Source organism: Colius striatus, chromosome 6 (genome assembly GCF_028858725.1).
Source record: "Colius striatus isolate bColStr4 chromosome 6, bColStr4.1.hap1, whole genome shotgun sequence".
NCBI classification, from domain to species: domain Eukaryota; kingdom Metazoa; phylum Chordata; class Aves; order Coliiformes; family Coliidae; genus Colius; species Colius striatus.
The window spans coordinates 38891938-38916050 of record NC_084764.1 but is presented as its reverse complement, the minus strand read 5'-3'; the positions used below and the strand labels follow the sequence as shown (position 1 = coordinate 38916050).

Here is a 24113-nt window from a genome sequence, read left to right as displayed (position 1 = left end):
ACTGGTAAGTCACAGCACCACGGAAGTCACTGGGAGGAGATGGTACATTTTACTGTGAGATTCCCTCAGGCATGGAAGGAGATAAACTTGAGTGGGTAAGTACTGGATACATTTTTAAGCTGTTATTTACTTGGAAGCAATAGCAAATGAAGCTTTGATTTCTGATGAAAGGAAAGCTTCATAATGCTCTGCCGTCGTCTCCACAGCAAGACACATGACAGCAGTAGCCCTTGGAGGGATGCAGGCATCCAGGAGTGATCGCTAACCAATGCAGATAAAACATATGGGTGCTAAAATGAAGCGCTGATCTGTTCTAAAAATCAACAGAACATAGACTTGTGATATTTGCACTGGGATTAATTAGCTCTGCTTGTTATTAAATTTCAGTGCTAACACCCAACTGGGCCAACAGAGCCATCCCACTTCTCCCGGATGCTGTGACTGACTGCACCACGGCTTAGGCAAACACTGTAGAAGAAGTGTCCAGCAGGCCAAGGGAGGTTCTCCTCCCCCTTTACTCTGCCCTGGTGAGGCCTCATCTGGAGTCCTGTGTCCAGTTCTGGGCTCCCCAGCTCAAGAGGGAAAGAGAATTGCTGGAGAGAGTCCAGCGCAGGGCTACCAAGATGATCAGGGGAATGGAGCATCCTCCTTATGAGGAAAGGCTGCGGGAACTGGGGCTGTTTAGTCTGGAGAAGACTGAGGGGGAAGTTCATTAATATTTACAAGTATCTAAATGGTAGGTGTCAGGAGATTGGGGCATCCCTTTTTTCTATTGTATCTCGTGACAGGACAAGGGGTAATGGGATGAAACTGGAACACAAAAAGTTCCATTTAAACAGAAATAACTCTTTTAGAGTGTGGGTGAGGGAGCCCTGGCCCAGGGAGGATGTGGAGTCTCCTTTCTCTGGAGGTATTCAAAACCTACCTGGATGCATTCCTGTGTGACCTGATCTAGGTGGACCAGATCAGCAGGGAGGTTGGACTGGATGATTTCTAAAGGTCCCTTCCAACCCCTACCATTCTATTATTCTATGATTGTGGTCCTGCACAAGTGACTCCACATTAGGGAGGTTGACGTCACAACCCTAAAGATAGAGGGAGTTTTTCAAGGCAAGGTTTTCCTTTAGTCACAGAATTAAAGCAGTGATCTACAGCCACCCGAGAGGCTTGGACGTGGTCACCCAGTCAGCCTAAGAGGCTGATAGCACTTGAACATGCATCTTCCATGCACCAAGTAGGTGCCCCGATCATCTTGCTATGCACACAAATACATACTCATCCACACTTCTGCCCAAGACCCACACATTTGTCTGGATTAAAGACAGAGAACTCCAAATAACAGTTTAAGTTTATAGACAATGGAGAGACACTGAAGTATATTTCACCCAAAGAATCTGAACACCTGCAACACACCTGTACAACAGGCAATCCAGTGCCTACATCAACCCTACAGGGTTTCCAGGGTGCCTGATGTTGTTTAGCCTTTGCTTGGCTTTTCCTCCCATCCCCTCCCTCTTAACAAAGACTCAACAATCAGTGATATGTTGAACAACTGGAGTTCAACTGAATTATAAATTGCTTATTTTTGGTCTTGCAGCAGATGGATAAAATGTAGAACAAGCCACAGACAAGTTTAGACGGGCAACGTTTTTACAAAGTCAACAGAGGATCAAAGGGGGATGAGCTCTGCTATAGGCTTGCTGTTTCCCAGGAGCTCTCTCCCTTAATTAGCAGGCACTGCTCTAACAGGGTGTTTATGATACATTTCACAACATGGCCTTTTTAGACATAACGGATTTCTTTTACTTTTGAATTCTCTACCAATTTTGACTTCCATTAGGGAAAAATACATAAAAGAACTGAGAAGAGCATTTAAAACGTGTGGGAAAGAAAAATTCATTTTTTTTTAAAAAGCACTCATTAAAAAAGAGAGAAGGGGGAAAAAAACCCAGTTCAGCAAATTCACTTCAAGTTCCATCTTCTAAAACTACCCACAAGAATTTTCACACTGAATCGCCTGCTTAACTCAATGCTGCTGGGTTTTTTTTTCCTCTTGGAAAATCAGATAGCTAAAAGGATCAATGTTAAGCCTCTCACAAAAAACCATCATAACCTTTACTACAATCTATATTCCCTTGTCTTGATAGGATCATTATTTCTGAGTAGCATTCCCATTGAGAGGTGCAATTACTGTACAGCTAAAAAAAGAAGCCTATTAGCAGAATTTCAAACACTACCACAATGCAGAGGTTTGTCATATTAGCAAAGTGTCTTTCAATCTTCTTGATATGCAGGTCTCTCAAACAAATGAAAATGCCATCAGATTGTGCATTCCTTACAATGATTTCCCTAATTCAAGTTGTTGTAGAGCATAGGCACAAACTTTCCTTTCCTCAGTCACTTTTTGTGTGGCCCTTGCAAAAGTTTTCTATCAAACTCCTCTTTTGTAGGGAGGCTTGTACACCACAAGGTGTAAACAGTGTCCCAGCATATAATAACTGATCGACTTTCAAGTAAGTGCTTATTTCTGAAACATTAGATGAGGAAGAAATCCACAGTCTCAGCTCCCCGCCTGGGAATGTACCATTCCATGTGGAGCCAACCAGCTCCCAACTTCCACAGGTCAGAACCCATCTTTGCCACATCACTGTTTGAGAAAGATGCACTTTCTTTCCCATGGACAAGAAAATTGTACCAAGGAGCTCTTTTAGCTGTTTGGGTAAGTTGTTGAATCCATCTGCCCACATCTAAAACTCTCAGCACTGTGCTGGGTTTAGACAGAAACACTACATGTAACCAGAGGCGCGATTCCTGCCTTCCACACTCCTCACAAATTTTAATTAAGACACTGATAATGATTTACTTTTATTTCCCGTTCTCATACAGAGAGCATCAGCTCCTCATGCCCACCTGGCATGCCACAGATCATACAAACAGACAGGTACTTTATGCATGGCATACTTAGGAAAAGCAGAGTCACAGACCCACCATGAAGCCCTGCTCCAAGCTTAGGAGGAAAGGCCTGAAAAACAGGTGTGAATCTAAGCTGATGCCCAAAACATCAAAGGTCTGTTCAAAAAAGCAAGGCCATTTTGCTGTTAACAAAAGGAAGAAGTAAGGAAAACTTGGAGGGGCAAGGGGATTTAATAACACTTTTTAAACTATTGGAAACTCTAATGAGCCTGATCATCCTTTTAGACTGGAGCCCAATTAACACACCTGTAAAGTAGCAGAGAGGAGATTAGAAATGTGCTCTGTTGAAGGCAGGCAGCTGCAGCACTGGGCCAAAAAAACCTCCATCCTTGTTCTGAGAACAATCCAGGCTCTTCACCCCTTATGTAGTTGCCAGAATCAGGTTTAACAAGATTCTCTCAAAGTCCTTCGATCCTGACAGTGAAGGATAACCAAACATTGCTATGACCAAACTGTATTTCCAGTTAAAACTGTCACAGTGCCAAAACCAGCCTCTTGCAGAAGCATTATAAAGAAAGCTCACAGAGAGTGCCCAAGATTTCACATCAACTGTGAGCACCACTGCTGACCAAGCTTCCCTAAGGAAAAACAAAACAGAAATACAGAACATCTTGGTACCTTTTTGGCCTAAGTGCTATAAAAGTGCTATAAAAGTGTAGCTCAATTTAATGCAAAAAAAAAAAAAACCAAACCAAAAAAACCCAAAAAGAGAAGACAGAGCCAATTTCCAAGTGATTATGTGCTCTGTAATAACAGTTTTCAGCTGGTGATTCAGAAACTCCAGGGCATTCAACGAAGAGCTAATGGTTTATGCCAATAAATTACACACGTCTCATTGCAAACACTCACGGGTTACAAATCAACAGGGCAATAAACCCACTGCTGCAACACAATGGTCCTGCAAGCCCCAAAAGGGCAAAGTGAAAACAAAGATGAGATCAGACAGACAGCAACGCACCCCGCTGCACGGGGTTTAGCCTACGCAGAGGAAGCCTGCAGACTTACTCCTCACTCCCAAATCATCTCATTTCTTTGCAGGCAGCTTGGTACTAGTGATGCTGTGCCAAGTTAGTTGTAAAAATTGATACCCAAATGACAGAAATGGTTTTGAACAGGGTATTTAGCCCCATGGCATCTCCTTTCTTCTCATTCCTTTGTTGCGTGCTCTCACAGTTTCAGTGGGGTGAGGAGAGGAGGAAAGAGATAGAAGAAAAAAGGAATTATGCAAATGTGACATTAATCATTCAAAACTGTGGAGTCTTTTTAAAAGAACCCAGGTGTCTCCACCATGTAGAGAATATGGTGACAAATTCAGGCAAAAATATACTCCTGGAAGATCAGCATCAAAATATCACGTTCAGGAGCTCCATCAGGAACAGGCCTGAGGAGCTGATGGTGATGTCCTACACTGAACACCTCTGGTTTTGTTTAGACTGTGAAACCTCCTGGACTCAGAAGTGTTTGTTTCACTCAACTCCAGTGCGTTCACAGGACAGGGAATGTGTGACTGCACAGATAGATACCACTGGTGTCAAAATATTAATGCAAAGCTTGAGGGAATTTGCAGAAAGGAGAAAATGGAAACACCTGTCTTGACCATAACGTTTGGCCTGGATACACCAGAGAGCCAGATTCTATCTTGGCTCTGGTGTTAATCCCAGAGTCACTGCCAGTGACATCCTCCAGTCACATCCTCCAAATCAAAACTAAGTCCTTGGCGTTTAAAGAGCCACTTGCCGCCATAGACATAAAAACCCAACAGTTCTGTGCCAAGTGGCAGTACAAAAAGCAACAATGAATAACCTGGATTATTTATACTTCTCAAATTGAGGGTTATGAAAAGGGCATAAAGTAAGTCACAGACCTTGGGAGTATTAGAAAAGTGGTGTCAGTAGCAGCAACTGTGCTCTTTCAAGGTAAAGGAGTGAGAAACATCTGTAATTACTGGATTAGGGGAATGAAAGAAGAAAGCTGCAGTCAGAAATTACAGCACATTCTGTAATTGAGCTGCTGTCATTCGTCAGCTTGCATGAAGACAGAAGAGCCAAAAGGAAATCACAAGTTCAAAAGGCTGGAGAAACACCAATTTACACCACTACTCGAACCCACCCACCTGTGCTGTCAAGCTGTTGCGTAGAGCAGACCCAATAGACCGAGACTCCACCCCGCCTGCAATCATGCTACCCAGTCTGCAGCAACTGAACAAGCCAGGGTCAATCAGAGCAATTACTCGCATGGGAATTAGCAGTGGGAGAGTATGTCTAGCTGTTTAACACAATGAAGAGATTTTAGAAACATTTTGAGGAGTCGCCCAGTTACTGTTACTCCTTCTTCCCCCACACAGGCTCCACTGTTACAGAGCCTATTTAAATTGCTCTGTACAGACCACCATCGAGCAGTGCAGACAGTGCTGTGTGGGAACCACAGCCCTGAGTGGCAAATGCAGTGGTGATTATCCATTCCTGGTTATCCACCTTTGTGTGCACATGTGCCCAGGTCCATAGCTCCCATCTCCTTTCACTTCTGCCAACCACCAGTCCAGACAGATGTGCTGGCAGGCTGAGAGGCCACTGGGAAAATCAGACCTAGTTTCAAAGGATTTGAAATAATTCAGAGATGCAGATCTGAGCAGGCAGTTGCCCTCTCAACTTAGGAAGTGCTTCCTCAGCTACTCTTCTTCATTTAATTCAGCCTTGTTACAAACCAGACTCTAACATCTAGGGCAGTGTGGCAATAGCCACACTGTCCCACATCTAGCCACTCTTCCTGCTAAGCCTCTATGGAAACAATTCAGAGAAAAGGAAATTTAGAAGAGCAGCTTCCTTTGAGCACCGAGAAACTTCCCTTTCAAGAGCTCCTCTCCTGCAACTGGCTAATGGAGGAACCTCCCACCCTCAGCTATGTACCTTAACTAGGAGACATGAACAACGCCAGACTCATTTCCCATCTGCACCTTGCCAAGGACAATAGAGCCACTAGGCACTCAGCATCTAGATTACAAAGACTAACCACAAACTTCTTTGGAGAAGGACATTCTTGGGCTTCCCATGACTTCCCATGCTGTTGGAAGAAGCCAGTCTCCTGCACACACCAGACTGGTATTGTCACACTTACCCACAGCACTTGTTTCTAAACATGCAGCTAAGCCTCTGGCTAAGCATATGACAGTCCCACATGCTGCACGGGACAGATCCCCTGTGCCTGACTGGGCCCAGGGCTGCACCAACGAAGCAAGGTCAATGTGCAGGCAGCCCTGCTAACACTTCTGCCTTTGTTGAGTGTTATAGTTGTTGATGCTTTCCTTAAAGTCTCAGATACATGAGATGAGTGGTTTATATAAGAACTGCATCTCTGTTTATTCCTTTTAAGTGTGCTGCTAGCCCCGGTGGCTGCGCAGAACAGCTTGAGAACATGAACTGAAAGTGCTCTTGAGGTGGATAAGATAGAAGGGAAAAAATGGAAAAGAAAGAAATGTTTCTTCAAACCTCATGACGTTTAAGCTGATTTCACATATCAGGAGTGCATCCTTAACATCACAAGTGTTCAAGGTAAGGCAAGACTGGAATACTTTTGTATGAAGTACAGTCAGGAAAGTACAATTTCTTTCCTGGTCTCATTCACATCAATATAAAAATAATACAGTACAGAACAATGAGGGCCCTTTTCTTTTTAGAGTCTGAAGCACACTGTTTCATACAGCTCTTTAGACAAGGGCTTGCCCAGCACCGTCATATGCTCTGTGAAGTTTATTTCACTCATGAACTTTTGAAGCCAAGGGTTCAGCAATACTATAAACACTGTATGTAAGAACACCACCACCACCTCTTGGTTCTGAAATTCACAGTACAGGAAGGGACACCAAACCATCACAACATCAAACAGTTTCACACGAGACCCCACTGACATCTGTCAGGCCTCTGTTCAAGAGAAAGTCCTCCTTCCTTGTACAGGGGGATGCTATGCAGCCTGCTCTGAACTCTTCCTTGCAGTGTTAAGTCCATCCTAACTACAGGCTGGTCGTGTCCAGATGAGCTCCAACCTCCGCAGTGAATGGACTCCTGCAGCTGAATGAGAGGTAATCAGGGCAGCACATCCTTGCTCAAGAGATGGGGTCATCACTAAGGTTAACGAAGGAGTCACAAATAGGATCCACAAAAGACTCAAGCATCAAAAACATTATCCATTGTGTCCTAGTAATTAAGAGGCTTTGTCCTGGAGTCTTCTAAAAGGTTTAAAATAATTATTCATTTTCACAAAGATCTCTCCCTTATCCTGTTCCCTTCATAAAGACACAAACTGTGCAATTAAAATGAAATCAGGAAAAAACCAGCCAGATGTATCCTAGAGCCAAGATGATGGAACCACCTATTTTGTTTTGTCACCTGGCTCATCCAGAGGTCAGGCTCTGTGCAGAAAAGCAAAGACAACAACAACAAAAATGAGGCTGACACTTTACAGTGCATCTTTTGAATGTCAACCTGTGCACCTGCAAAGTGCACAGATTTGCTTATGTTTCTATACCAACTCTCTTTTTTTCTCAGTATATAACTCAAAACTTGACTAGATCCAAGGACAAGAGAATCTGAAGCCGTACAAACCTTCTCAGGTTACAGGCTTTCATTTACTTATGCTGCTGCAAGTTGGGGTTCATCTTATTACAGATGTTATAATCATGCCATTCTCTCCTATTTAGATAGTTATAAAGATGGTAGTCATACCAGAGAGATATGTTCTAACCATTCTTAATTCCAGATGTGGAGAAGCAGAAAGGTTTCGCCAATCTGAGAGCTTAAAAATGGGAAAAATAATCATCAGTGTGTTACATGTTAACAAACAGCAGAGTCTTTAGAATCAGGATCTGCTCACCAGAAGAAGTTGAGAAGAGGAAAAGTGAATGCTAACTACTGAATTACACGTTACAAACACTCCCACTCTGCTCCCTTCTACCCAACAAAGTACGATTCTGAATTTGAAACAAACTCTTGCTTGTCAACACTCCTCTTGGGAGAGCTCCCTCACCAGGCAACTGCCATGCTAGAAACAGCCTTTCCTGGCTTCCCAGCCCAAGCTCAGGCTCCAGGTTTCTACATTCACCATATGACATGCTATGTTAGCCCAGGGTTTAATCTATTCTCTCATGCTGCTGTCCTTTAAAAGCATTAGCATTTCCTACACACATGTACCATATTGGCCTTAAAAGTACCAAAATGCTACGGTGAAACTTAAACTAAATATAGAGGTGATATTTTTAAATAGCTCTTAGCTCCAACTTGCCAAGCTGATTCTGTCTGAACAGAAAAAGCAGGCTCCAACTTTAAGCTTCCATTGTAATTAATGATTACAACACATTCCTCTGCCGTATCAGATTTAGCACCTCATTAATGTGTGTGGTATTTTGCTTGTATGGCACAGCTGTAGTTAAAGTTGAATTAGTGTTTCCATTATAAACCCATGTTTTCCAAAGCTTATTATTCAGACACATAAGATTTAGTCTGAAATGAAAATTGCCATGGAGCGTGTCAGCTGGGAAGCAATTTTTTGTCCTTCAAAATTTGGAAGGAACAAAACACAAAAAAAAGCAAGCCACCCTGTTTATTAATAATTCACATTTTAAAAAGCATTGCAAATACATGTTTACATGCTAGCCTGTGACAGATCCATAGAATGTCAACACCCACACACTCCTGGGAGATGTGTCAGCTTAAAAACTGAAATAAAAGCCACATTTTTACACCACTTGATGGGAGGCAAAGAGAAAAAAGACTTAAAATAATATTGATGAAGGAAACTTATTAAAAAAAAATCCATAGTCTTTATTTAGAAACATAAAAGTCAGGATGTTTGGGGAGGGGGGGAGTTGGGGGGCATGGTGGATATCATTTCAAGTATTTGTACTTGTAACTTGTTGGTCATCATAGAATCATAGAATGGTAGTGTTTGGAAGGGACCTTTAGACATCATCTAGTCCAACTCCCTTGCAGAAGCAGGTCACACCTAGATCAGGTCGCATAGGAACGTGTCCAGGTGGATCTGGAAGACCTCCAGAGAAGGGGCCTCCACACCCTCCCTGGGCAGCCTGTGCCAGGGCTCCCTCACCTCACAGTGAAATAGTTTTTTGTTATGTTTAAATGGAATTTTTTGTGTTCCAGCTTCATCCCATCACCCCTTGTCCTGTTGCTAGATACCATAGAAAAAAGTGATGCCCCAACCACCTGACACCCACCATTTAGATATTTGTAAATATTAATGAGATCTCCAGACTAAACAGCCCCAGTTCCCGCAGCCTTTCCTCATAAGGAAGATGCTCCAGTCCCCTGATCATCTTGGTGGCCATGTGCTGGACTCCCTCCAGCAGTTCTCTGTCCCTCTTGAGCTGGGAAGCCCAGAACTGGACACAAGACTCCAGATGAAGCCTCATCAGGGCAGAGCAGAGGGGGAGGAGAACCTCCCTCAACCTGCTGCCCATGCTCTTCTTGATGCATTTCAGGATGCCATTGGCCTTCTTGGCCACGAGGGCACATTGCTGGCTCATGCTTAGTTTATTACTGGTGCCTTTCCCTGGCTCACTAATGTATATCACAAGAAGCAGTCAGTCCCACTGATTTCCCATCCCAGCTGGTACCCAAGCCTTGGTCTGTACACAAATCCTAGACTCTTAAAGTATGACCAGATAATGTCCTTTGCATCAGCTGTGCTTAACTCAGGGTACAAGGCAAAACGTACAACAAAAAAGTCTCCATTGGCTCCATGCTTTGTGATTGTGCCCTAAGTAGCTTTAAGAATGGACTGCTGAGAAGCAGATTGGGAGGCTTCTGAGGCCTCATCTTGGCTCATTATTTCAATTATTATGCAAATTTACAAACAAATTTATGATGAGATGACCACATTCTCAGTTAACACCATTACCAGAACGGATGCATTGTTGATAGCTGAGAAACACTAAAATGTTGGGAGTTTTTTTAACACAGTAAAATTCCCAGTTATTTGGACTCCAGCAGTCATAGGTTTACCCAAAACACAATGTTTCCAGGCAAGAACAAACACATGAAAGGAGGTGTAATAGCTACTACAAGAACTCCACGACAGGCGTATCCTTCGTGAGTGGAAAGGCTGGGTCATTACTCAGAATTGCTCACATTTTGCTCTTCACTGGATTAACAAAACACTCCCACAACAGACAGAGAGCAGGGAGTGTGCTTTTTCCCCAGTGTTGCTCTCCATTTTTCAAGAGATTACTCCAGACAACAAAGATAATGGGAGCATGGTAGCAATTGCGTATCCATTTGATCAAGTTTTGGCAGTTACTATATTCTATCCAAAACCCTGCTGTTTTCCACAGAAACAACCTGAGACACAGCAAATAGGTCTATCTCGGTCCTCCCAGCAATCAAAGCCTCACAAAGATTCTGTACATCAAAGGCAGTGTAATACTGTGATACTTACCAAGGCCCTCATGAACTCTGGCCTTGTCTTTGTAGTGTTTTCTTCTCCCTTGTTGTTCCAGGCATGGGAGCCCACTTCTCTTAACAAAGCAGAGCTTCTTGTTGATGAAGTGGAAGAGGACTGAAGGGAAGATAATGAAGGCTCCAACTGCAGACAAAAACCCAGCAGCCTCAGAAGTAACTAGGAACAAAAAGTCAGAAAGAAAATATCAGCTCAAGCAGGGAAAACGACCCAAAAAAAAAGTGGTTTAACCACATCTTCTCCATGGCTCTGCTTCTCCATTCTCTCCTCATCAGCAACAGCAATGAAATTCAGAAGTTGGTCATCTACATTGTGCCAGTCTAATGAGGACATCAACAACAGCATGTACTTCACACAAAACTTGGTTCCAGTTAAGGTCTTCATTTCTGTCACGTGTGACCTCCAACACAGGAAAGCCTCTAACTGATTTTAATTAACTTTTGTATCAATGGAGAATCCCACCAGCTCCGAGACACTCTCAATCTATACTGCAACAGGGATCCAGCCAGGAAAGGGCTGTTGGTCATAAACCATTTGTGCACACAGCTTCTGCAGCACATGCTCAGGGGAGGCTGTGGGGATGATTAGCTCAGGGGTGAAAGGCCCCAAAATCTCCTCTGCAATTTCTGCATTATATTGAATACCATCAGATTATACCACAATGGTACTCACTGACTTCATTAATTTTACTAAGAACCAGGTTAACAGACAGCCTATGGCCTCATGCAAATGTTACTTTACCCTTAAGTAAGCAGTCCATTACTCTACTACCTAATTACCATTCTTGGCTGCAAAACTTCCAGCTCAGGTAATTCAGTTTAGCTCCCTTGGTGTCAAGTTTGGCCACATTCAACAAGCACAGTGATTTTGCATCGGCTGATGACCTAATCCTATATGTCAACATCCCTATGTCAAACTGTGGAGAAAGAGTCTTATTTCAATTTATCACGTTCTGCATGTACCACCGGGTCTGCAAGAAACCGCAGGCGCCAGCAAAAAGCTTTTAAAGTCATTTCACCTCTCTCACACATATCAAAATGCCAAAACAAGGGACAAACATTACATACATCATCTGATGTGGATGGCAAGGGCACACACGTCAAAAAGGGTAAGTGCCATCTGAAAAAAAATAAAAACCAACTTAAAAAAGGCTTGTTATTCTGGTAATTTTTTCACCAGGAAGGGGTGAAGTTCAGTTGCTCAATTCAAGTCAAAGATGCCATAAAAATTGAAACATTAGCAACATCAGTGGCACACCAGGGATGCCTGTGATTGCAAAGCTGCAGCTCACAGATGAGATGAGCAGGAGGAAAGGATGTAAACAGAGCCAGCCCTGCCTGTGAAACATCCCACTGGGAGTTTACAAGACTTGACTCAGCAAAGACTTAGGCTAGAAGAGCTACACTGTCTCCAGTTACAGCCTTGATAGTTCACAGTAGGACTACAATCCAGCAGATTAAAAAACCCCCTAAATTAATACAAACTAACTTGCCAAATTGGAAACAAAAATCAACCATGCATAGCAGCAATCCACATGCAAAACAGACAAGTGTGTGGGACTGAACCCAGAGGAATATGGGTTACACAAACTCTGGAGGTGGCTCTGACCTTGCTCACTCCAGTCTAAGGAAAGAACAGAAATATACACTGAATTACAGCACCTTAAATGACAACAAGATCAAGTCTACATTTCCATTGCCCTCTCCCTACGTGGGCAAAGTCACTTCTCTGGTGATTACTTCTGGGCCCACCTTGTACCCCACCAACACTAAGCAGCTGTCCATGAAGACAGTGAGTCTCCCTGCCAGTACTGAAATTTGGTGCCATATCTTCACTGGATAGTTTGGTAGGAATATACATGCCCTAACCTCCCCTTATACCTCAACCAAGGGAGCAAGGCTAGGGATGTGAGAGTGGCTGAGTGATACATCTACTCTGGCTATTTTCAGCTGCTGAAGTCACCATTAAGTGGCTGCTGGAGCCAAGTATAAATCAAAGGAGCTGAGTATAAATCAAAGTATCCACAACCTCAGAATATAGATGTCAGCCTGGCTGGCTCTCATCACTGACAACTCCTATTCTTGAGCTCAGTATAGGTAGGAAGAAGGATGATGCTCTATCCTACATATAAACCACTTGGGATCACCACGTCTCAGCACATAAGTGTGTGTGTGTGTGTGTGAGTTCACAGGCTCACATGCATGTGTGTGTTTGTGAAGTTGGAGCAGGTATATGCCAAACCATCATGTTTTGAAGGCTCTATGTGAGTGTTTTCAATGCAGAGGGTGTGATGTAGAGGGGTAGCAAGCATACCACTGTTACTATTTTTTAAGTCCTTTTACAAAATCTCAGCTCTGAGTCCAAGGAGGTGCCAGGGCTTCCCTTTCTCAGAGCACAAGCAAGCCAGTAATATTTTAAAACACAAATATGCCACGCTACATGGAGCGGCAGAAACCCTCAAAGTGCCTCTTTCTCTAACACACCTGCATGGTACCTCATAAAATCCCAGAGAATGAAGCAGATCCTTGACTAGATCAGGCATCCTGAAAAAAATTTTGATTACATATTGCTAGCTGATATTCACTTGCTCTACAGGATCTCAGACTGGCACTACAGCCCTATTGCCCATCTTCTCTTGTTTCCTGGTCAGCTACGGAGAAACAAGAAAGTAGTAGCATGGTGGCATAGGACCTGGGACAACCCTTCAAGCTTCCCCTACTCCATGAGGTAGAGATGTAAAAGGCATCTCCAGTCAGAGTTCACAAAAGGTCCAGCAGCAACTTCTAGGAGGAAGCTTTCAAAGCTGAACACCAACAACCATGTCCACACAGAGGAAGAGGTTTTGGGTGGGAAGGGACTGCACAGACTTCTCATACATCTTGAACAGCAAACACTATCAGCCAGCTACCAAGGGCTGAGATCCCTGCACCCCTCTTCACCTTAGACACCAAGCAAAGAGGAAAGGTGTCTCAGAAGGGCCACCACAGCTCTGACATGAACTAACACCTCCTACACAGATGGCTCTCACAGAAAGCCCCAGAATCCCCCTTCTAAAGAGGGTCTGCCCAACTGTGAGGAAGTGGCTGGGACTTCTGCAGCACAGGGCAAAGGAGCTCATGCATCCTGTCCCAAAGCCTTTAGAAGAAGTTTCCTCCTCTCTCCCTCATGTTATCCCTGCCAGATACTAGAGGTTTGTGATGTAGCATCTCTGAGGGAGGGCTGTGATTTTGCACCTGAGCACTGTCTCACATATGTGGGTAGAAACATTATATTATGTGCACCTGACTCCAGCTGGAAGCTCATATCCCTCTGCGTTGGGAGGTATCCTGGCACTCAGCTCCTTCATCACCATTGAGGAAAACATGCTGCAGCTGCACACAGTTCTCACCATGTGGCCTAGTTCTCCTCCCAATCCTCAGCTGAAAGACTTTCTCTGAAGACTTGAAACTCTAGGCCAAGGCTATGCCTGGGAAACTATCATAAAAATGATTTGGAGTAGAGCTCTGTTCTGGCTTGCAGTGGGATGTCTGGGCCAGGAGGGTGTTGAGAAGGATGAGCAGCAGAAATACACACATGTCACTTGAGTTACAGCATTGCTGGAGCATGTCAGAGTTTCTCACAGAAGTAAAACGTCCAGCTTTACAGAAATAGATGACACACTGCACCTGAGGGCAAGAAGAGAAGATGTAGTGAGGCATTCAACTGTTGGTTCAAACTCTGGGCACCCAAATCCAGAGAAGGAGCTGTCCAGCACATCCTTTAGGACACATCCACTCAGCCAGGACTCTCCCCTACTTCTGTGTTATTAAACTAAGAAACTAATGCCTTTGAGCAATGCCACAGTGGATCCATACTTTCGGTTACCCCAGGTGAGAACACAAGCCAAAATACAGTGTTTGTGCTCCTGGTAAGTTGAGGGTGTGCTTAACTGCACAGACTCCTTTGCATACACTGCTTAAGAACAAGCAACAGGCACAGTGTGAAGGGCCCAAAACTAAGAAGGAGGAGATCAGAGATGAAAGCAAGATCAACAGAAGACATCTGACAGAGGACACGGAGAGCACAAGGCATTACTATGCTGTTCGTGCTCCAACCTCTTCCTCAAAGCTACCTCCACACTGCAAGATGACTTCAGGAGATTGTCTGAAAGAGCAGGAAGGAAGTATTGGCCACATTGTGACACACCTTGCATCCAGCTGGGTATTTGGCTTCTAGGAGGTTTCACAGCAATTCTGCTAGCAGACTTGACCCCTCCAGACAAACCAGGACCAGGAGAATGAATGCAAGAACTGCCAAAATATATTCACTTGAAGAATCTACAACTAACAAAACCTTGATGCATTCAGCTCTGCAAGGGTTAAATTTTGCATGAACTCCTATTCCAGACAATAGCTCTTTAATTCCATTTGATACCAAGCTTCCTGCAAAAGGAATGTTTACTGGTACTTTTTAATTATAAAAAACCCATAAATTGTCTGTTTTACTGTCTATGCTAATTACATTTCATTATATATTTGGAATAAGCTATGATTTTCCTGCTGGTTCCCATGACATTTTTCATTATCAACCACTAATTGTCTAGCATGCACACTGCATTGTGAACCAAGTAGGCTGATGGCGTGGGCAGAAGTTCTAGAGAAAGCTGCAAGGCAGTAGAAGTGCACGTTGTTATTATTACTATTATGATGTATTAGAAAGTTTCCACCTACTTGCATACCTACATATACTCATCCCTATCAGCAGTGTCGCAGCACAGCAGAGCACAGGAGCCTGTCTGTAACAAGCCTCCTGCTCAGCAAGGCTCAGCAACCATCAAAGGAAAGTTATGTGGGGGGAAATGATGACAGCAGCCCCACTGCAAGGACAAGTTCCCTGCTGGGTGCAATGGAAACACCAAGGAGGTTTCTCAGTCACTTCCTCTACTTAGTGTTGAAAACATAAGGTATCAGGATCTTGTGATTTTGCACACTCACAAGCTGAGGAATTAAATAACTAATGGGTCTTTCTGAGAGAACAAGACAGAAAAGGGGAAAGGGTTTTCTTGAGCTGCAGCTCACAGTTTGCCTTACAGCAAAACCTCTAATGAATCCATATCTATGCAAGCTCAGAAAGTGCCACAAAGGTTAAAGCTACTCACTGCATGCAGCATTTCATAAATTCAGACCAAGGGAAGCTTGGAAGGTGCAGATTCTTCCCACAGCGAACTGCTAGAATAAGGAGTGCATGACCACTGCTCCCCAGATCATCCTTATCAGCCTCGGACAGGTGGCAATTCTATTCATGTGCACCACACACAAAATACACAAACACTTCAGAAATAAATGTGTGTTTTCACAGGATTGCAGCTTTCTCCTGATATCTATTTCAAAGGAGACAAAGCCCGACCCTTCCTAACAGCACTGTGAGGGAACAGTTGTATAACTCCTCCTCTTCTCCTCAAGGTGATCCACAAATACATTATCAGAAACACAATCAGACCACATTCAGCACTGTAGCAGAAGGATGAAATTCCCACACGATGCAGGAGGACTGGCCCTGCATCCAGGCTGTTTCACACACTTTATTTTTGTGTGCTAACTTACAGATAGCAAGAGTGAGGAAGTTCTCCAGTACATTTCTATAAAGAATATGAAAGACTGAAGGGCACTTTGCTTCTGACTATACTTCTAGTAGCTTCGACTGCAAAATTTGACTGACCAGAGAGTAGAAGAAGGGGTCCATTCATAGCTGATAATGATGTATTTGCAAGTCACCTTTAAAGATTTAAGTTGCCCTTATGGCCCATGACATGCAATCTCAAATGTCTCAGAGACACTACAGCAACTTCATCTCCCTTCCTTCTGTGATGCACAAGCCACAGTACTCAAACATCTTACAGGCTTCAATGAGTTTATCCCTCCAGCAATGATGTGAAGTGAGGGAACGCTAACACAACTGCTCTGCAGAAGTGGAGCCATGGCACAGACACAATCCAAAACAGTAGAAGTTAGACACAAAAGAACAATCAAGAAAAAAATCCCATTCATCTACACAGGCACTTTAGTGTCTAGAAATACTTCACTTTTCACCCCATGGCTGAGGCTCCCAAATAGAACATCTACAGCACTTTCCTAGAGAGGACACCACAGTAGCAGCTGCGGGCCTCCAGGCAATTCCTCAGTCACTGCAGGCCACATGAAAGCCACAGGACTGCCATTTCTTCCCCAAAAGCCTGATTCTTCTTAAGGATGCAATGCAGTAGAGGTGCCTGATACCTACTGGCAACACTGAGCTCAAGAAAAGGCACATCAGGCACAACAGGGGACACAGAGGCATTAAGCAAGGGCACTCACCTAAGAAATGGAAGGCCTGAAATAGATTTCCCTTTAAACCCACACTTTCCTTTCCCCAGTAGCAGGTCCCAGGTGCACTAGAGGAGGGTGTCCTCTAACCTTTACTCTGAGCTTGGCTCACTGTGCAGCCCTTTTGGGGACAGCAGTAGGGGCAGCACTCGTAGATCTGCTGTTTTCAACCAGCTCACCGAGGTTCTAAAACGACAGACTCAGACTTCAGTTCTCAGGACATAGTCTGGACTTCACTGAGAACCTGCTATAGATAGTGACATTATGACCAAGACATAAACACTGAGAGGGCAAACATCAGAGCATCCAGCAGATCACCTGTGAGAGCCGTAAGGCAGCAACAAGGAGATCCAAGTTCAAGAGGTTTTTCCTGAGGCCAGATTTCCCACCTTATAAAGGTTTACATCTTGCTATCTACAACTCTGCTACAGCACTGTTTCCCCAGCAGCAGAAATCCCACTCTGGCCTTGAGCAATGCTCCTGACAATGTTTGCAACCAGGCAGATACGGCTCTGTGAAATATCCTGCCTTACACAAAAGGCATTTTCCAATTAGAAAAGATGAAGTATTAGTTTTGCTGGATGCATTTCAAACAACTGTGGAGTGCTAGTTCAAGTCAAGAGCAAGTACACAGTGTTTGCAGATGATGATGCCTGATGTTCTGTGTCCCAAAGAGTCCTGGATCTCACCTCGTTCCTCCATTTGAGCACACAAATATGGATAAAACAAGGGAACAGAAGCGTGTCCTCTAATAAGGTGACTCAAGTAACCTAAAAGGGTGATTCAGAGACTGTCAATCAGAGCCTAATTGTTAATCTTAGCAAAGCCTTAGAAAAGTGGTTAAAACAGTGGTTAAAGTTCATTGAAGTTAACAAGGCCAGGGAGACTGAGAATTTGAGCAGCACACCACTTAAATTGCCATTGACAAACCAAAAGCTGGTCCCCTCTGTGTAAGGGCCCAACAGGTTTAATGGGGACAGCACGAGGAACCTTGTGGTACCCATCCAGGCCTCGGTCTTCCTGTACCACCATCAGTCTCTGTCGGGATTGTTCTCAAAGATGGACCAACAGCTGAGATAAACAAAGTGAAAACCACAGCCCTCACAACTGTTTATCTCAATCCTCCTCTAGATTGATGAAGAAAAACTAGAACTAGGAAGAAAACGACTTTCCTAGTCCACAATCTGTGAAAACCCCTAACACTCAATTCTTTGCTCTGTCATTTCCTCTCTATCTCTATAACTCACCCTAATCTCTGAGCTACACTCAAATTTTCAGTTTTGCATGCTGAAACTGTATTCCACTGCAAAAACAGACACCACACAAAGCAGTGAGGGGACGAACTTGGTGGCCAAAGCTGTCACCCCTAAGATGTAAGAAAGGAAAATAAATGCTGTAGTGATAACTATCCATACAATCTGGATTAAATCAAATGAGAGAAGGAAGCTAGTCACTAAAAGCCAACCTCCTGCTGCTTAGGGCTCTCATGTTAGAGATGAGAATTATACTCAAAGGCAACCAGGCAGGATGGAGACTCAAACTTGCCTTTACCATGTGTCCTTTGATGGTCTGACGTCCTGAAAACCTAACAGGGTGGCAAGGGACAGCTCTCACTATCACCATGCTCTGCTCAGAGAGGAATGAATTCCATTGTGAAGAAGGGCACAACCTGGGTCTAGGGCCATTTTTTTCAAGGTTACATGTTTCCTAGAAAAAGTTCTAATTTAAAGAGAATTTAGTTGTCCGACAAGGGTGTGTTTTCTCAGAGGATTCTCAGCCAGCTCTTAGGCTGTAGTAGGTTTGTCTTTGATCATGTCACAGGCTTGTTTTCAGTCACAGTACAACACAGAGTTCATAATCAGATACATTTTGTCATAGCTGACACCACCACTGCCGTACTGGTGGAAAGGGAAGATTAGGGCTGTCAGTCTGACACTTCTCTTGAACGCTGAAGTCACGCTTTTTTTTCCTTCCCCTTTTCCTTAAAGACAACTTCTTTGTTGCCATGGTATCACTAATGGAGTATTTTGAGACAGGGAAAGAAGATAACCATGCATCATCACAGTGACACATCTATCAACTGCCATCCTCTCAAAAAAGGGTAAACAAGTAAAGATGCCAATGAAGACTTTTTAAAGGCTCCTCTATGCTTTTTAATTTTTCCCCTCTCACATAGAAATTGCTGCCTACAAAGGTCGTGCCTTAGTTTTATGACAGAGAAGGTGAGAATTTGTCTCTAAGCAAGCAGCGTCTGGGCTTTTGGGCTTCTTAATTCCTTCCCTTCCCTGAGGTACACACTCATAAGAGAACAGAAGCACCTGCGTGTTCAGAAAATGTCCATCCAACTCCTCACATTAAAGCACATGGGGACTGTTTCATAGTTCTTGCATGTACAATGATATCTTCCTGAACTAACAGGGTATCTGCTGCTGTGCACAACCCACATGTATCTCAACAGTAAGAGAAAATTAAAAAGGGCTCTGATGGTGTCTCCTATGTACCACCTTCAACTCACCAGCTGTGGTCTTGTTAGCCTTGTAGCGTATAAGAAAAACCTATTTCACTGTGAGAGTGACAGAGCCCTGGCACAGGCTGCCCAGAGGGGTTGTGGAGGCTCCTTCCTTGGAGGTCTTCAAGACCCACTTGGACATGTTCCTATGTGACTTGATCTAGGTGACCCTGCTTCTGCAGGGGGGTTGGACTAGATGATCTCTAAAGGTCCCTTCCAACCCCTACCATTCTATGATTCTATAATCTCTTCCTGTCACTGCCAGAATTAAAGAAACCTTTATTAATTTAACAAATCAAGGCCTTGCACTCGACACAATGGTATTTCCCTCCTTGACTGTGCATCTGAGAACACTGCAACAGGTTCCCTGCAAAATTCCAGAGAAAGCTGTGCAGAGCACTGGCTCAATGCAACTGTTACCTCAGTAAAACCAGGGAACAGCCACAGTGAGAGATGATCGTGTCTCAATACATTCCCCTTACTTTGAATCCAGATCAGTGAACTGGCAATGACAGACATGATGACTTTCAGCACACGACCATCGCTGTAGTGGCACTCACAGTGGTGACACGATGAGCTTTTCATCTCCCAGGTAGCACAAAGGGAGGAATAATGTCATGAATGAAAACTTATATAAGCTGAATTTATCAAGGCTTCTGCAACAGAGAAGGCAACAGAGAGCAACAAGCAAAGCAGTGATAGAAGGTCAAACTGGATCCTTCAAACTGTAAGGATCTTTGGTACAGGTCAAGAATTCACCAGTGAGCACACAATCCTCTACTAAACAAAAAACAAGTGTTGGGAGAGAGAGGACTGGGAGAGGGACAAGAAAGGGAAATCTCAGTCACTGCTTCTCTCTTATTTGGAGGTATAACAAAGAATAAGTTGTCTCCACTCAAATCTGAAGTGCTCTCATCTCTTCAAAGAGGAATCTAATTGGCATCTTTATGCTCTCATGTACTTTTTCTTCTCATCCACAAAACCTTGTTCTTCATTCCACCAATATGACCCAAGGCAGGATGACTCACCACTGCAAAAGGCTGGACAGCAGCTTTTTTTTCCCCAAGACCTAAATAAACCCTACTCCATCAATTGACCAAGGACGATGCAGCAGTAAACCTCTCACAGAAGGCTGTGCGTTGCCTTGGCAACCTGTCTGATCTCCATTGCTCCAGGGACTGGAAATGTGCTGCCAACAGGAGATTTCAGCTAATCAAAGCAAATCTCTTAATACTTAGATGGTTTCCCATCTGCAGAGAGCAGGACACCCTTTGGACACAGCCCTGGCTCCTGCCTGACCCATTATTTGTTGGCACCTTGTAGGCCATGGACTTCTCTTGACAGCTGCTGACAGAGATGAGGAGGCCACAACGTGCTGCTATCTGCACCACAGCTCCACGCCTGCAAGCAGCATGTGCCTGGCAGGTTGCAGAGAGGATTGGCTGCCCGCTGAGAGCTGCCTGCAGGCAGCAGGACCCTCATGGGGTCCATGCCTCAACACCTGACCTTTGACAGAAAAAGGAATTTTCCAATATTGGTAACATACATTCTCTACAGGCCTAGTGCTACATGTTTTGAGTCTTGTCAATCCATTCTGTCCCTTTTTCAGCTCTCATTAAACACATCCATTAACAGCAGTGGCAAACTGCTGACCAAAAAGTAGGACAACCACGTATCTCTCCACCTTCCTAGAACACAGGCTGCTGTCAAACTGCAGTGCAGGACACCTGCTTTACTCTAAAACTTATACATTATCATAGAATCACAAAATCATAGAGTGGTAGGGGTTGGAAGGGAGTTTAGAGATCAGCTAGTCCAATCCTCCTACCAAAGCAGGTCCATCTAGATCAGGTCACAAAGGAACGTGTCCAGGCAGGTCTTGAAGACCTCCAGAGAAGGAGCCTCCACACCTTCCCTGGGCAGCCTGTGCCAGGGCTCCCTCACCTCAACAGTGAAATATCTTTTCCTTATGTTTAAATAGAACTTTTTGTGTTCCAGCTTCTTCCCGTTACCCTTTGTCCTGTCACCAGCTACAACAGAAAAAGGTGATGCCTCAACCTCCTGACTTTCATCAAACTTCTAACTAGTCATGCTAAAAGGGTAGCTTTGGTGGCTAATTTTGCCTTGAAAGCACAACCAGTAATTCAGTTTGTTTGTTTGTTTTAAAGACAAGATCAACTTTTCTACTGATCCACTAAAGGTTTCCAGCCCCTGAATTTAAGATGAGCCACAAAAACAGGCAGTCACTCTGGCATTTAGCACAATCAAGGGGCCACAAAAAGAGATAGGAACAGAAGACAGGAGAGAAGTTTTTCACAGTCACACTGCTGCCAAGGTAAGGAATTCTGTTTGGTGGTGATGAGATTCTCATCTGTGAAAAGCCACCAATTACCATTTAACAACCCTCAGTGCTACATCAACTAAGATGACTCCAACTATGACCTTTCCACACAATTGCCAAAGGGAATCGGGGCATTTGAACAGCAGACTCAATCCTGTCATTCAGGCTCCCCCTTCCCTCCTGGCTCATTCTTTACTGCACTTCAGATGACACTAACCCACCACTCTCTGAACCTAAATGCCACAGATCCTACACTGAGTTTCATTCCACATACGATTTTGCTGACAGATTAATTCATGGTATTGCCACAATGGTACAGGGGACCCTTAGAAGTTTTTTATCCTGGGACGGAGGACATTTGCCCCACCATGAAGCTCCCTGGGACCTAGGCTAACTACCAAGCTCAGGCTTCAGCTCTTGAGGACAGAGGAATTAGTGGTATTTAAAAGGGAGCCCTGAAGCGGAAGAACTTTGCTCATGAAGGAAGGTGTGGTTTCAAAGAAAGAGCACATTGTAGGAGATTACTAGGCCTCTGGTATTGACCAAGTGACCTACGCCCTGGGAAAATATGTTCTAACAAAAACAAAAACCATTAAAACAAATGCTTGGGGGAAAAAAATGTCAGTGGTTTCCGGAGTTGTGTATTTAATAAAGTGAAGAGCTTAGCAAGTACTGTCACCTTCTACCACGTCAACGGGAACATTTCTCTCTCCACACCAGTACAACAAGCCAGTTGTTCCAGGGCTACATGGAGAAAAAAGAGAGGGAACTAAAGTCATTGCTCAGCTAACCAAGTGCTCTGTGACAAGGGAAAGGTGGTCAAGTCCCACAGGTATAAGACACAACTAGAGCTAGTTTTACTGGCCAGAACAGCTGGCTCCCTACGTGTGCTTTCCCACCTTATTCTTTCCTGTGATATGCCTCCTTTGTATTCCAGGCATTCCTCAGCCTTGCTTAATATCTCAGTTCAGTCAAAAAGAATCAAAGATGGACCCCAGGACTTATCCCCTAAATATCTGTCTCTACAGGGTATCGACATTCTAAAGCATGGGAATCAAAAGCAGAGTTGTCATTGGTCTAATGAGGAGCAGGAGGGATCTCAGAGAAAACAAATGATGACGATGCAAGACGTGCTTCACAATTCCTTTGTAAAAGCAACACGCAGGGCAGGATCCCAGCACTACAAAATCTGTGGGAAGGGCCCCCCTCCAGATGAAAGCAACTACAACACTGGCTCAGAGAATTCATTTCTGTTAACAAGTTTCAAAGCATCTGCCTTCTGCTTTCAAGCAAAAGCTGTGACATCAGACTGTTCTCGGGGATAACTGGAGAGCCAGGAGAAGAGAAGGGGGGAGGCAGATAGAGGCTATCATTAACCAAATCAGCTGCAATGGAGACAGACTAAAATACATTCCATGTATTTCAAAGGTTTATGCAGTTCTGATGCTTCACCTGAGCAAATACCCACACACACATTCTGCAAAACACTTGACATAAAGGGCAACAAGAATAAAGTGCAGCATGTTCCTTGGATGTTTTCAGACACACCGAGCCAACCTATTGAGTCTACTTACTACTTCACTTGGATCTCTTCAGTCGTTTACTCCCACAGACACCATGCTACATTTAGGTCATTTTTTTTTAACCTACCTCAGTCATAAATACCTGCAAGTATCCATAGCTCCCCTTGCACGGGGATCAGATGTGCCCTCAGCTAAATGGGAATGCAAATACATTGCAGCTGTGTTACTCGTTATGGATCCGGAATTACGGCCATCCTACTGCTTCACAGTAAAGTCTGAAATGACAGCAGGAAAGAGCACAATGTCAAAGCACAGAAGAGAAGAAGAGGCTAACTTCCATTTCATTACTTGCAACTTCCAAGAGCTTTGTATTTCATGAAAACCAAAGAACCATACAAATCCAAAGTAAAAAGTGTTGGTAACACAGGATATGTTTTTCAAACTGCCAAAGTAACAAGCTAAGAAAGCTATCTTCTCACCAAGAAACAGCCACAAATCATTCCAAACGTCAGACTTACCTAACCACACTCACTTAAAGGCAGCAAGACAAATCAAACCAGCAATGAAATTTCCCGATGACACTTTTCTCACAAGCAACACATTTCAAAGCTTTGTTCCTGGGACAGGTTGCTAAATCCTTAGGTTCTGTGGTGTTCACACAAGCTGAGCAAAGCTGAGGAGAAGCACGCTCTTGATTTTCAAAAACAGGAGTAGTGCTCACGCTCTCACACTTTTCTCTGTATGTACTTGTTGATTTAATGTCCCAAGGAAGAAGGAAGGCTACTGGTTGGTAAACATGTGACAGCTACTAAAGGAATGCTAGCCAGTGAAATGAGAGATAAAGCAGCCTAGACTGCTTCTGACAGGGTTTGTTTAAAAACTGCTGCCTCACCTGCAGCTTTCCTATTGCTCCCACCTTATGAACACTACTAGGTCTTTATTCAAACAGTTATATTGCTGAC

At 43.9% G+C, this 24113-nt stretch overlaps 1 protein-coding gene across 3 annotated transcripts in view; it reads right to left on the bottom strand.

The window, feature by feature from the left end:
• SYT16 (synaptotagmin 16) overlaps positions 1 to 23864 on the bottom strand; it is a 67620-nt gene extending 43756 nt beyond the window's left edge. Inside the window, exons 1-3 of one of the 3 annotated variants that reach the window (XM_061997913.1) lie at positions 23670 to 23864; positions 23279 to 23426; positions 10417 to 10596 (exon numbers count right to left, since the gene is read on the bottom strand). The gene's annotated coding sequence lies outside the window, so the exon portion shown is untranslated. Of the gene's footprint in view, positions 1 to 10416; positions 10597 to 11504; positions 11557 to 23278; positions 23427 to 23669 lie in introns of all 3 variants that reach the window. The other 2 variants (XM_061997914.1, XM_061997915.1) reach the window with 2 other exon arrangements.
• Positions 23865 to 24113: the final 249 nt, after the last annotated feature.